This window comes from Saccostrea cucullata, unplaced genomic scaffold, assembly GCF_032062105.1.
Source record: "Saccostrea cucullata isolate Sc308-1 unplaced genomic scaffold, CSIRO_AGI_Scuc_v1 ctg18241, whole genome shotgun sequence".
NCBI classification, from domain to species: domain Eukaryota; kingdom Metazoa; phylum Mollusca; class Bivalvia; order Ostreida; family Ostreidae; genus Saccostrea; species Saccostrea cuccullata.
Window position 1 is genome coordinate 2,561 of NW_026930064.1, and position 5,508 is coordinate 8,068.

At 32.1% G+C, this 5,508-nt stretch overlaps 1 pseudogene; it reads left to right on the top strand.

Annotated features, from left to right (window-relative positions):
* Positions 1 to 1,260: 1,260 nt before the first annotated feature.
* Positions 1,261 to 2,340, top strand: LOC134282801 (hepatic lectin-like; annotated as a pseudogene).
* The last annotated feature ends 3,168 nt before the right edge of the window (positions 2,341 to 5,508 follow it).

Genomic DNA, 5,508 nt, shown 5'->3' on the forward strand with positions numbered 1-5,508 from the left:
TGGTTTTTATTTAATTACGCTTACAGGGAATATGACTATAAAAGGGAGTTGGGGAGTGTTGGGGAACATCTGTAACGGTCCCCGTTACAATTAGCACTAGTTGTTTTTGTCTTGTCTGTTTCTTTATCTGTCTCTAGTGAGCTTTAACTTTTCGCCATAAACTCTTGAACCATAAGAGATAGAGACTTCATATTTGGTACATGTATTGTATTGTTTATTACCAAGAACCATACAGTTCATAGGTTTAACGTACATGTATATACATATCATGAAAATCATTTGTACATTAAGTATAGCAGGATCATAGAAAAATTCTTACAAACTATTCATTCAAATTTCATAAAACAGACAAAGCACCATAATATAAACTTTTTAATAGTGGTACTGAGGATAAATTCATAAGATCTATGTCAAATTAACTTCTGCTCTCAATCGTGTACATTTATGAAGATTTTTTCCCCAGTTTACATATCTCTTTTACTTTTTTTGTCGACAACAATTGAACAAGTTTAAAGGTAGAGGGTTTTGGTGATAATATTTCTTAAAATACTCTTTTCTAACATCTGAAAAAATTGACAAACCAGAATAAAATATTACTCTCCAACCTGAGACATTGAACAAAATTACATAATTTTTTATTCGGGAAAATTAAAAAATCTCCCCCCGTTCTATCTCGATATGGTGAGAAGACAAACGATATTGACTATGTTGTACATACTTTTGTGATATTGATTTGGTTAAATATAATTAAAAATTAAAACTAGCGGTTAAATACTTATACAAAATGCTCTACTAATTCAGCTCTTTCAAATGACACAAAGGTCAATGACTTTGTGACCTTGGCTGTGACTTATATGCTAAAAATATCTTTTTCGAACTTTCGCCATAACTTTTGAACCATAGGAGATAGATACTTAATATTTGGAATGCATACTCCACTGATTATGTTCTCTCAAAGGACACAAATGACCTAGTAAACTATATGCTAAAAATAGTTTTTTTCGAACTTTGTTGCCCCCGGGGGCGCTATGTTTTACACACACATCTTGTAATCACAAGTGATTATATGTTAAAGTTACTATTTTTTAAAATTTTATTAATCTTTAAAAGAGATCTTTAAAGAGGTCCTACACGTTTAATTTACAAGAATATCAATGATCATTACAACGTTATTTCAAACTGGTATAGCTGATGAGATGACGTAATTGAGAAGGAGCTACATGTAATTTCGTCACTTATTTGTATAATATGTCTTATTAGGTAAACTTCAATCCGAGTGTTCATCACATGGATATGTTTACAACCCTTTCGGTCCCTCTGTGTTATCAAATCAATGCTGTAGCGTTAACAAAGGTTGATGCTGTGACATCCTGTCAACAAAGTAATGGTCATTTGCTGAGAATTGATACTACAGGAAACAATTTTTGGTAAAATATTAACCCTACAAACAACAGGTAAGGAAGTCATTTTTCTATGTATCGCATGCCGCATGGTTTAATTAGATGACATTTCATTGTTTCGTTAGGCGTGGGTGATAAAAGTTTTGGATTATTGTTAGAATAAAAAATGTTTATTTCATTTTGATACAGGAAATGATCATATAAATTAACCCATACGTAATGAATATTTTCTTACCTACCAATATGATTTATTGCCTTTATAATTGTTTACTTTTATATATTTTAGTGGAAATATTATGGTTTGTTAAAAAAAATATACTGCCCTTTCTCTTGTTTCCATACTTTTATTATTCATATGAGGTGCTTTACATGCAATTTTTCCAAAAAAAAAGGGGGTTTTACACGGTATAATTCTTTCATGTGAAAGTTGCAAGGTAAATTGGATTCTGTAAAAGATAAAACTGAATCAGATAATACATTTCTAATATCAGATGGAATAAAATACATGTATGTCTCAAGTTCAAATAACATAATCGCACACATTAATTTTCAAAATATATGTACCGCTACATTCAATTTACGTGCATATTCTATGGTAGCTATAAAAACTATACAAGTGTTTTTTTTTTATCTTTAGCATCTGATTCGAAATATATAATTGAATTAGAAAAGCAAAACAATGGTTCCTGGACTTTTTCTGACGGAAGAGAAATTGCCACATTTTACTGGTACTCCGGGGAACCTAAAGAAAGTCATGAATCTATTGGACTGAGGGTGACATATAAAGGACTGTGGGATGACATAAGTGCAACTTGGCCCCATGGATTTATTTGCGAACGAGTGCCTTCATTTTTGTAACTACGATGACAATGTAAATGTGAACACTTATTTAAATTTACGATACTTTAAATATTGATACAAGAAATGCCTTTTAACTCCAGATTGAACATCTGATCTTAGATTGTTTTATTGTTGACGTAATAAAACCATTGCAGTTATTTGCAGTTTTAAATAATGCTAGAAAAAGAATATATCTTTGTACTTTCAACTGTAAATGCACTGCACTAGTTAAATAGGCTACAATAGTGCTTTGAAATAATATGCTACCGAGTATTATGAGTGTCTAATGGTTTTTATCAGTCCAGCTGTTGAACGTGGAAGACAAGTCATGCATTAATTAGCTAAAATTCATCACCACTCACAGAGATGATACTTGAATTTAATCATGTTCGTTCAATTTGTTTCATAGTAAAATGCACTTTTAAAGGATTAGACTGAAAAACTAGTTCCCTTTAAAATATAGCCATAATTCAAAAAAACATGGTCCATGGGCCACATAGCTCACCTGAGAAGCTTTGACCATGCTATTTTTAACCAGATTTCCCCCTTGTAATACCTATTGTGACCCCATCGTATTCCACAGGTCATAATTTGGATAAATTAAAATCTACACTACCCCCAGGATACTTCCTCATAACTTTCAGCTTTTCTGGTTAAGTAGTTCTTGATAAGAAGATTTTTAAAGATTTTTCCTATATATTTCTATGTAAAACTTTGATTCCCTATAGTGACCCCGATCAACCCCTTGGGGTCATGATTTGAACAATTTAGAATCTACACTATTCCAAGATGCTTCCACATAATTTTCAGCTTTTCTGGCCCTGTGGTTCTTGAGAAGAAATTTTTTTAAAAAGATTTTTCCTGTATATTTCTATGTAAAAATTTGATTCCCCATTGTGGCCCCGCGCAACCCCTGGGGGACATGATTTGAACAATTTAAAATCTACACTATCTGGGAAAACTTCCAGATAGGTTTCAGCCTTTTTTGGCCCAGTAGTTCTTGAGAAGATTTTTTAATGACCGCACCTATTTTTTTAATTATCTCTCCTTGTCAGAGGACATGGCCCTTCATTGTAATAATTTAAATCCCCCATCTCCCAAGGATGCTTTGTACTAAGTTTGGTTAGAATTGGCCCAGTGGTTCTTGAGAAGAAGTCGAAAATGTGAAAAGTTTACAGACGGACAGACAGACAGCTACATTTGTAGATGGACGGACGACGGACAAAATGTGATCAGAAAAGCTAACTTGAGCCTTCGGCTCAGGTGAGCTAAAATGTTTGCCTAAAAGGCGTAATGCATATCCGATCGAGATGTACATATAAAATGTTTTGCATCATAATGCAGTTGGTTTCAGCCAGCCCTTGGCAAATGCTACGACTAATCAACTACAAATTGTTATACTGTTAAACTGCATTATAAATATTTTAATCAAAAATGTACGCGCAGCCTGTACGTATTTTAGCATTTGCTACTATACTGTATCTGGAGATATGTTTTTCCTCTGCCACCCAAAACGAAAATCCAGTTAAAGCTGTTGTGCAGTGTAGTGAAACACATATTATTGGAATTCAGAGAAGTTTAACAGAGTTTGGAATAAAAATAGACAAATTATCTAATTCTTTCGGTGAGTAGATTTTTTATTTGGTTTTCTTTTGCTTTATACGAAGGAATCTTTTGAATACTTCTTGAATATTTCATAAGTATATATCATTTAATTAGCGGGTGAACCTACGATATGATCATGTATAGTAAAAATATAGTGTGTCTCTTTTCATATTCTTGAAGATTGCTAAGCTTAAATAAATAATGAAAATAATAACTACAAACGGATACTGCAAATCACTTTTTATTCGCGAGAAATTTTTATTTCTGCGTTTTACGCGGTTCTATATGCTCGCAAAATTTATTTCTCGCGTACATATATATATTTTACAGGATTATATACAACAGAAACAACAGATCGCTAAGTTAACTTATTTTCTCTCTAATAAATACCAATCAGCTTATTCGCAAGATTAATGTATCGAGAAAATATAATAGTGATCTACATACAGTATTAGGTTTTTCTCTAGCAGCTAAAACATTCATAACATAAGCAATGGTTTAACTAACAAAATACACTCACCATTATATATCCCTATACAAAGCCTTTCTTGGGGGGCTAACTGTCGGTCTATTTTAGTAATATTTTAAGAATCTTGATATTTGAAAAAATACAGATACTGCCCTAACATTTCTTACTTTTATCTAAGACATTTACAGATCTAGATCTTGCTAATAAATTTCATTTTTTAGTTCAATTTACAAGGGTATAATATTTCATTTTTCTCTTAATTAAAGGACAGACATATAAAGTTGAGGGCAAGAGATTCTTCAATGCTGCTTACGGTAAATAGGTCACGCAGAGCTCGGCATACTACGAGAGCAACACTATTTAGCGTCATCCGTAACCAATGGGTTGCTACAAGATTTTTCTCACACTAAAAAAGAAAATGACCCCTGGCTGCTGATAGATCTTGGGAAAGATTACCTCGTGTTTGAAGTCGAAATATTCAATGTCGACAAAGAGGTGCAGTGCTGTGGTACTATGAAACTTTTTGTTCTCCTAATTTTTTATTTTTGAAAAATAATTTATTTTGTAAAGTATTGTTTAAATGATCACAGTTTAACACTATAAATATTATGTAATCTAAAACATTAAAGTGAAGATAAAGCAAAATATTTTTCACGACTACGGAATTATTAATTTGATCATTTATTTATTTTGGTATTTATAAGGTAAGCAACTGTTTTTTTTTTCATGAAAAGTATTCTACATTATCTTGATGGATAAAAAAACTATATACGCGAGATTTTTTTGAGCAAAACGCTAAGCGTACTTATGGTAAATATATTGTTCTAATTGAGAAAATGTGATTTACAAATTATAAAACGTTGATTTTTCAGTCTCTTTGTTATAGCAAATCGCTTTCGTGATGCGAATATCAGTGTTGGATCTTCGCCTATGAATATGGAACTCTGTGGACATTTTGAGGGACCAGGAGAGGAAAAGAACGCTTTGTAGTGCGCTGTCCCTTTGTCAAAATGGTTAGATATGTCAAAATCCAGATTGTTAAAGGCTCTGACAACTATCTTCATTTAGCAGAGGTTCAAGTTTGGGTGACCAATGCTTTGTGAATGTAAACCTCTAAATATATAAATGTATATAAATAAAAGATACCATTGTCCGTTCTTATTTTCAATTTTAAATGCAGTGTATTGCATTGCT